Source organism: Crocuta crocuta, unplaced genomic scaffold (genome assembly GCF_008692635.1).
Source record: "Crocuta crocuta isolate KB4526 unplaced genomic scaffold, BGI_CrCroc_1.0 scaffold64, whole genome shotgun sequence".
Lineage (NCBI taxonomy): Eukaryota > Metazoa > Chordata > Mammalia > Carnivora > Hyaenidae > Crocuta > Crocuta crocuta.
Genome location: NW_027530640.1, coordinates 10,553,469 through 10,562,747, shown reverse-complemented (window position 1 = coordinate 10,562,747; position 9,279 = coordinate 10,553,469). Strand labels below are relative to the sequence as shown.

Below are 9,279 nucleotides of genomic sequence, written 5' to 3'. Positions count from 1 at the left end.
CTCCGCCCTCCGCCTTTCGCTCTCCTCCCGCTCGCCGTTAGGGAGGGTCTGCGCCTCAGCCAGTGCTTCAGTCACCGTTCCTGCCCCCTCTTCCACGTCTTCGCCGCCGCCACCGCCGGGGGCATCCGGGGGTCGCTTACCGGGCTGGCCCCGCGCCGCAGCCGTCGCTTCAGTGTCTCGCCAGGGGCCGCCACAGAAGGAGGCTCGCCGGCCGAGGAGCCACCCGGGGCCTCAGTTCTTGCTCTATTGCCGTCGCCGCAGGTCCTGGAGAAGCGGCCGCGGCCGGGGAACGGGGCGTCGCGGTTCCAACGGTAGGTGAACGGGCGGGTACCCTTATCTGCGCATGCGCGGGTCGTCCAGGGCCGCGGCCCTCCCCCCTCTGCGCCCCCCAGCGCCTAGTACCACCCGCGCGGTGCTCAAGGGCGTTGCGTGTTGGGGTGCCCAGGCTGGGAGCAGTGCCCTGAAGATGGGCTAGTACGTAGAGTGGGCCCCCTTTAGGCTCGAGCTTGAAGAGATGAAGCCTTGCCCGGGCTGCTGTGGGGTGGGGGGTGGGGGTGTGGCACTCTTCGATTTTTCAGCCGCTGCAGTGCGCTTGAGCGGGTGTGCCTTCCTAGCTCCCTCAAACTCCAAGGCACAGCAACCTACGCGTTTGCTAGCCTTCCCGTGCAGCACACTGCGCCACTTCCCTGCCACTTCCTTGATGCTGGCCTGTGAAGTCAATGAAAAAAAAAAAAACCAAAACAGTGTGGTTTAATCTGGGCTCAACGGCGCCCCTTTTAAAGATCACGTGAGCTGAGTGGTTGCTGACTTCCTTAAATCGCTCAGAGAATATAGCCAAAATTGGGCTGTTGGTACACTGGGGACTTCTCTAGAATGCACTCCGAATACACAGGCCAGAATGGGTAGGTTTAAGTTACAGATGGGGCGACTGGTTTCCGAGATAAGGCTACAGGAAATTGAATCTGTTGGTACACTTGACACGTGAAAAATTGGTAGCTTTTATTTGTAATTAATTAAAAATCAAACTGACTTTTAGAAAGGCCGTTACAGAATTTCATTAGTTTCCGCATTGGGCCATCTAATCGTGAAGAGAAGTACCTCACATTGGGCGTTTACCTTCCTTTCAAGGAGCTGATAATCTAAAAATGATAACCCGAACCACAGTAATGTATATGATGGGAATTAAATGACTGAAATGCACTTACTTTAAAGACAGACATTTAATGGAAGTTTGAATTAATGACTTTATGGGTTAATGTAAGCATACGTCTTCAACTTTGCTTTTTGCAAATATACTAGCCGTACTTGTTGGCCTGGGTTTCTCACTGGTACTGTGCATTTTAATTATTTGCTGATGAAATTGAATGAATGGTCACTAAATGTATGTCCATTAGGAGTTCCTTCTTTATCAATCTATGCTGCTTTTAAAATTAGGGCATTATTTTCTCCAGTTGTGTCACCGTTTAGGGATTTTTGACACAGCATGCTTAAATCCTTAGAAAGGTGTAGAAAGGCATATCACAGTGACGCAAAATTCTTGACTAAGTAAATTTTACAGTGTGTTTTTTATTAGAATGCCGTTGTTTTAGGACAGAAAATGGCTGAAATGAAGGCATTATGACTTGTCAGTTTTCCCTTACCAGTAAAATGACAGTTCCTTTTATTATCGTTTATGAATAACCTCCTTCCGCATGGCTTTCTCTTCATTTTACACTAACTTTAGTATTGGGGAATATAATAGTATAAATTACTGTAGCTATGCTTGGAAAAAAATTGTAAATATACATAAGAATTTATGATTTTAACCATTTTTTAAGTGTACAACTTACAACATCAGGTATATTTACAGTGTTGTGCAACCATTACCATTGTCGATTTCGAGAATTTTTTTTGTCATCCCCAACAGAAACTCTATAGACATTAATCCCCCATTTCCTCCCCTGCCCAGCCCTTGGTAACCTTTATTCTATATTCTGTTTCTGTAAGTTTGCCTGTTATAGGTAGCTCGTGTAGGTGAAATCATATAGCATTTGTCCTTTTATGTTTGGCTTATTTCATTTAGCATGTTTTCAAGTTTCCTCTATGTTGTAACTTGTATCAGAATTTACTTCTTTTTTAAGGCTGAATTCCACTGTATGTGTATAGAACATTTTGTTTACCTATTGATGGACATTTGGATTGTTTCTGCCTGTTAAAAAAACAAAATTCACTTGAGTAAATGTTAACAGTCTTATGGGCTTTATTCAATTATTCATAAATCGGGCAACATCCCATCTAGCAGACTGAAAGGAACTCTGAGGAGCTGTACAAAATGGAAGGCTTTTAGAGGCAAAAGGAGGCGGGACAAGGAAGTTTCTAGCAAAGAGTGGGTTGTTTCAGGCAGGTCACCATACTTTGGTGGACAGGTACATTACCTCACTAGTGCTGACCAGGAAATTCCAGACTGACAAGTTAAGATTACATTCTTGGGGGAAGCAGTTAGGTAGATACTATGTTTTGGTTTGGTGATGTAGGCTTAGCCCGGGTGACAGAATTTTGGCCCTGTTATATATATGTGTGTATATATATTTTTAAGTAGGTTCCATGCCCAATGTGGGGCTTGAACTCAACAACCCCAGGATAGAGTCACATGTTCTGCTGACTGAGCTAGCCAGGCGCCCACCTGTTGTCTTCTTTTTTAAATACCTGTATTGACTTTTGTGAATAATGCTGCTGTGAATATTGGTGTACAAGTGTTTCTTTGAGTCCCTGCTTTCTATTTTTTGGCTATGTATCGACCAGTGGACTTGCTGGTAATTCTAGGTTTAACTTTTTGGGGAAACATACAAACTGTTTTACAGGGCTGCTGCACCATTTTGCATTCCTGTTAAGCCGTGTACAAGGGTTACATTTTCTTCACATCCTCTCCAGTAGTTGATACTTTCCTTTGTTTGTTTGTTGTTTGATAATTGCCCTCTTAATGGGGGTGAGCTGGTATTTCATTTTGGTTTTGATTTTTATTTCTTTAAGAGATAAAGATGTTAAACATCTTTTTGTTTATGTATCTTCTTCAGATAAATGTTTTCACATCCTTTGCTCATTTTTTTGGTCTCTTTGTTGTTACTTTTATTTTTTATTTATTTTTCTTTTGAGACAGTGTGAGCAGGGGAGGGGTAGGGGGCAAGAGAGAGTCCCTAGCAGGCTCCATGCTGTTAGCACAGAGCCTGACGCTGAATGGTGAGATCATGACCTGAGCCGAAATCCAGAGTTCAATGCTTAACTGAATGAGCCACCCAGGTGCCCTAAAAAAATTTTTTTTTTTTAAATTTGAGGGGGAGAGAGAGAGAGAGAGAGAGATCACGTGCACATGTGCGCTGAGGGAGGGGCAGAGGGAGAGAGAAAATGTTAAGCAGTTTCCACACTCAGTGTAGAACCCGGCTACAGGGCTCCATCCCCCAACCCTGGGATCATGACCTGAGCCAAAATCAAGAGTAGGATGTTCAACTGACTGAGCCACCCAGGCACCCCCAAAATATGTTTTATACATGGGTAAACAACAAAGGGACTGATTATATCTAAAAAAGTTACCAGTTATATGGTAGGTCACTATATTTTTTCAAAAATTTATTTCAATTCTAGGTAATTAACATAGTGTAATATTGGTTTCAGGTTTAGAATTTAGCGATTCATCACTTACATAAAGCACCCAGTGCTTACCATAAGAAGTGCTCTCCATAATACCTGTCCCCCATTTAGCCCACCCCCCACCCACTCCCATCAACCTTCAGTTCTCTCTCTTTTTTCCCCTTCCCATAAGTTCATGTTTTGTTTCTTAAATTCCATAAATGAAATCATGGTATTTGTCTTTTTCTGATTTATTTTGCTTAGCGTAATACCCTCTAGCTCCATATACATTATTGCAAATGGCAAGATTTCATTATTTTTGATGGCTGAGTAATATTCCATTGTTTATGTCACATCTTTATTCATCACTTGATGGACATTTCTGTTCTTGCCATAGGTTAGCTATTGTTGATAATGCGCTGTAAACATAGAGGTGCATGTACACCTTTGAATCTAGTTTTTTTTTTTAATGTTTATTTTTGAGAGAGAGCACATGTGAGCAAGTAGGGGAGGGGCAGAGAGAAGGAGACCAAGGATTCACAGTGTACTGACAGCAAAGAGCCTGATGTGGGGCTCCAGCTTACGAACTGTGAGATTATGACCTGAGGTAAAGTCAGTTGCTTAACTTATTGAGCCACCCAGGGTCCCCTTGAGTCTGTAATTGCTGGATCATAAGGTAGTTCTATTTTTAATTTTTGGGGAACCTCCATCCTGTTTACCTGGGTGGCTGCAATGTTTGCATTCCCACTAACAGTATAAGAGGTTTCCTCTTTCTCCCCATCCTTGCCAAGATCTCGTTTCCTGTGTTAATTTTTGACATTCTGACAAGTTTGAGGTGGTATCTTATTGTGGTTTCGATATGTATTTCCCTGATGGCAAGTGATTTTGAGCATTCTTTTGTGTGTCCCTCAGCCATCTGAATGTCTTTGGAAAAATGTCTGTTCATGTCTTCTTTCCATTTCTTAACTGGATTATTTGTCTTTTGGGTGTTGAGTTTTGATAAGTTCTTTTTTTTTTTTTTTAACGTTTATTCATTTTTCAGAGACAGAGAGACAGACTGTGAGTTGGGGAGGGGTAGAGAGACACACACACAGAATCTGAAGCAGGCTCCAGGCTCTGAGCTGTCAGCACAGAGCCCGACGTGGGGCTCGAACCCACAGACCACAATATCATGATCTGAGCTGAAGTTGGACACTTAACCAACTGAGCCACCCAGGTGCCCCGAGTTTTTGTATGTTTTTTATAGATTTTGGGTACCAGTCCTTTATCAGATATGTCATTTGCAAATATTTTCTTCCATCCCATAGGCTGCCTTTTAGTTTTGTGGATTGTTTTCTTCCCTGTGCAGAAGCTTTTTATCTTGAAGTCCCGATAGTTCATTTTTGCTTTTGTTTCCTTTACCTCTAGCTATGTGTCTAGTAAGATATATTTAGACCTCAACTAGGTGTATGTCAGTACCAAGAACTTCCTTCCATCAATTTGATATTACAAAAGTGCATCCATTAAATGAATGCCTTGTCTTCCCTATGATTACTTCTCCTAAACTTTCCTTTGTTTTATTGTTTTATTTATATTTATTTTTAAAAATTTTTTATGTTTTATTTATTTCTGAGAGAGAGAGACAGCATGAGCAGGGGAGGGTCAGAGAGAGAGGGAGACACAGAATCTGAAACAGGCTCCAGGCTCTGAGCCAGCTGTCAGCACAGAGCCCGACGCGGGGCTCAAACCCATGAACGTGAGATCATGACCTGAGCCGAAGTCGGACGCTTAACTGACTGAGCCACCCAGGCGCCCCTTATTAAGTGTTTTATTAAAATGGCTAGGGGCAGAGGTGGGTATTACTTGATAGGGAAAAAGGAATTGTAGTAGGTGCACATGAACTTGACCTGAATGAGTCACTCATCCTCAAGCCAGGCAGTAGGCTAATATGTGTGAGTAAGTTCAGTTTTGGGGGCCTTATAAAAGAGCTGACTGAAGGATATTTGGAATGTAATGTAATACAGGCAAGTTAACCACAAATTCTCATGTTGTACATTGAATGCATACTAGTAGTAATGGGATTATAAGAGTAACTCATCAGATTGATTTATTCACTCACAGATACTTATCTCTTTTCTAAATGCCAGAGTTAACAAACAATCACTTGGTGATGGTTGCATAACTTTGTAAATTTATTAGACCTCATTAGGGCACCTGGGTTACTCAGTTGGTTAGGTGTCTGACTTTAGCTCAGGTCATGATCTCTCTGTGGGTTCAAGCCCTGTGTTGGGCTCGCTGCTGACAGCTCAAAGCCTGGAGCCTGCTTCGGATTCTGTGTCTCCCCTACTTCCCTCCCCTCTTCTGCTCATACTCTGTCTCTCTCTGTTTCTCAATAATAAATAAATGTTAAAACAAATTAAAAAAATTTTTTAGACATCACTGAATTATACACTTGAAAAGAGTGGATTTTATGGTATGTAAATTATACCTTAATAAAGCTTTTTTTTTTTTTTTTAAAAAACAACCTACCAGCCGTCTTCAAGAAGCCTATACTCTCAGGAGAAATAGACATTAAACACAGAAAGGAGTGTATAATAAAACTTGTGATGAATGATTTGGAGCCAAGGAATGATGTCTTGAGACAATTTCACAGGGAGAGATATTAGATGAGTGGGTTGGAAAAAGCCCATCCAGGATTGGGAGGTTAGTGAGAGCTAAAGAGGAGTAGGATGAAGGGGGGAGAATGTTTGACGTAGTTGAACCAGAATGTGTAAAAGTCTTAGCTTAAGGAAAATGCACTGGGTTGTTAAGATAACTTAATGAAATTTACTGGATTTCTGCTGGAGGGAAATACTCTAGTCTTTTCTGTCAGGTTATTAGCTAGTTCTAGTATATTTTCTTTTCCTGGTATATATGATGTATGTTAATTTTCATCTCTTTGATTTTAAACAATTTTCAGAGAGATGTCTGTTGAGTTTATTATTGCCTTTTTTTAGAAATAGGAAAACAGGGGTGCCTGGGTGGCTCAAGTCGGTTAAGTGTCTGACTTCGGCTCAGGTCATGATCTCAAGGTTTGTGCGGTCGAGCCCTGCGTCCAGCTCTGCTGACGGCTGGCTAGAGTCTGGAGACTGTTTTGGATTCTGTGTCTCCCTCTCTCTCTGACCCTCCCCTGCTCACGCTGTCTGCCTCTCTCGGAAATAAATAAAACACTAAAAAATAAAAATAAAAAAGAAATAGAAGCAGAAAATGCTGAGCTTTTTACTTGTTCTTAAAATATTTAGTTTTGCAAAGCTGCCGTTCCATACATTTGGAGAAGAAAAGTAAAAACTGAGAACAATTAAACAATTTTTTTCATTGTTGAATTGTAGTTGGTATATAATGTTATGTTAATTTCAGGTGTATATTGCAGTGACTCAGCGATTGTATACATTACTAAGTGCTCAGGCCTTAAGTGTGGTCACCATTTGTCACAACATTATTACAGTAATGTTGATAATATTCCCTTTGCTTTATTTTTCATCTCTGTGACTTATTTTATAACTAGAAGTTTATACTTCTTAATCCCCCTTTGCCTGTTTTACCCATGCTTCCACTTTGCCCCTTACAGCCACCAGTTCTCTGTCATTATGAGTCTGTTATTTATTCCAGAAGTATATGAATGTAAGTTAAATCATATGGTATTTGTCTTTCTCTGACTTACTTATCTTAGGATAATATCCTGTAGGTCCATACCATGTTGTGACAAATGGCAAGATCACATTCTTTTTTTATGGCTGAGTAATAGATTTTTTTTAAAAATGTCTAAGCAATACATGCACGCGCATGTTTATCCCACACCTTCTTTATCCATTCCTGGGATACTTGGGTTATTTTCATATCTTGCCTGGTGTATAAATAATGCTGCAATAAACATAGGGGTGCATATATATTTTTGAATTAGTGTTTTCATTTTCTTTGGTTCAGTGTCCAGTAGCGTGAAAACCACTTGTTTATTTACATAGTAGATGCTTAATTGTTGGGGGAGGAAGCAGGGCATGGAGGGATTGGTGGGACAGGAGCATTGTGGTGCTCATTTTGAAAAAAACCACTGGTGGGGCACCTGGGCGGCTCAGTTGGTTGAGTGTCCGACTTCAGCTCAGGTCATGATCTCACTATTTGTGGGTTCGGGTCCCACATCAGGCTCTGTGCTGACAGCTCAGAAGTCTGCTTCGGATTCTGTGTCTCCTTCTCTCTCTGTCCCTCCCCTGCTTGTGTGCTCTCTGTCTCTCTTTCAAAAATAAATAAATATTTTTTAAAAAATTTAAAAAAAAAAGAAAAAAACCACTGGTCATGGTGAATTAAAAATTTGAAAAGGCAAGGACGCCAGGCTGACTATCAGAGCATGTGACTCTTCAACTTGAGACTGTAAGTTTGAACCCCATGATGACTTTCACAAAAATAATGTATTATTTTTATTATTTTTTAAATCTTATTTATTTTTGAAAGAGAGCGAGTGAGCAGGGGAGGGCCAGAGAAAGGGAGGAGAGAGATAATCCCAAGCAGGCTCTGTGCTCTCAACTTGGAGCCCCGTCACAGGGCTTAAGCTCACTGAGATTGTGACCTGAGCAGAAACCGAGTTGGAAGCTTAATCAGCTGAGCCACCCAGTTGCCCCAAAAGTAAAATGTTTAAAAAAAAAAAGTTGGAAAGGCAAGGAAACTCAAATTTTTATTTATTTACTTTTTTGATTTTTAAATTTATTTTAGGGAGAGAGGGTGCGCACTTGTATGCATGGGGAAGGGCCAGACGGAGAGAGAGAAAATCTCAAGCAATCTCATTCAGCATGGAGCCTATCTTGGGGCTCTATCCCATGACCCTGGGATCATGATGTGAGCCATAATCAAGAACCAGACACTCAACTGACCGAGCCACTCAGACACCACAAGAAACTCAAATTTAGAATCAGATGAGAGAATTTTTATATGAAAAGCATGTACAAAATACTTGTGTTTTATAAATTACCTTCTTTGTGTCTTTGTACATTTCAGTGAAATTTTAAACAAAATTTTCAGTGATGATTGTAGTCATTGTTGCCTGAAAGCATCCACTTGGGGGTTGCCTGGGTGGCTCAGTCGGTTAAGCATCTGACTTCGGCTCAGGTCGTGATCTCATGGTTCATGGGTTTGAGCCCCATGTCGGGCTCTGTGTTGACAGCTAGCTGAGAGCCTGGAGCCTGCCTCAGATTCTGTATCTCCCTCTCTCTCTGACCCTCCCCTGCTCATGCTGTCTCTCTCTTTCTCTCAGAAATAAATAAAAGATTAAAAAATTTTTTAAAAAAGTGGGGGCACCTGGATTACTCAGTCAGTAACGTGTCCGACTTTGGCTCAGGTCATGATGTCACAGCTGTTGGGTTTGAGCCTGCTTTGGATTCTGTCTCTCTCTTTCTCTCTTTGCCCCTCCCCTGCTTGTGCTCTATCTTTCAAAAATAAACATTAAAAAAAACAGCAGTCTTAGAGTTCTACTCACTAGTTCAGTGATTTTGAACCAGTTTCTTCAGCTTTCTGAGATTTGTTTGTTTCTCTTCTGAGTGAATGATGATCTGTCCTGCTTTTCTCAAGAGGTTTGATTTGAGAATTCATTTGGATAGTGAACTGGAAAATAAACCAGAATGATAGCATCACTTCAGATATTGGAGTTCTACTTTTTTTTTTTTTTTTTTT

The 9,279-nt window shown here is 41.2% G+C and overlaps 1 protein-coding gene across 14 annotated transcripts in view; it reads left to right on the top strand.

Moving 5' to 3' along the window:
* Nucleotides 1-13: 13 nt before the first annotated feature.
* Nucleotides 14-9,279, top strand: part of FAM13B (family with sequence similarity 13 member B) — a 78,025-nt gene continuing 68,759 nt past the window's right edge. For all 14 annotated transcript variants that reach the window (XM_077768706.1, XM_077768705.1, XM_077768704.1 and 11 more), the window contains exon 1: nucleotides 14-311. The gene's annotated coding sequence lies outside the window, so the exon portion shown is untranslated. The remainder of the gene's footprint in view (nucleotides 312-9,279) is intronic.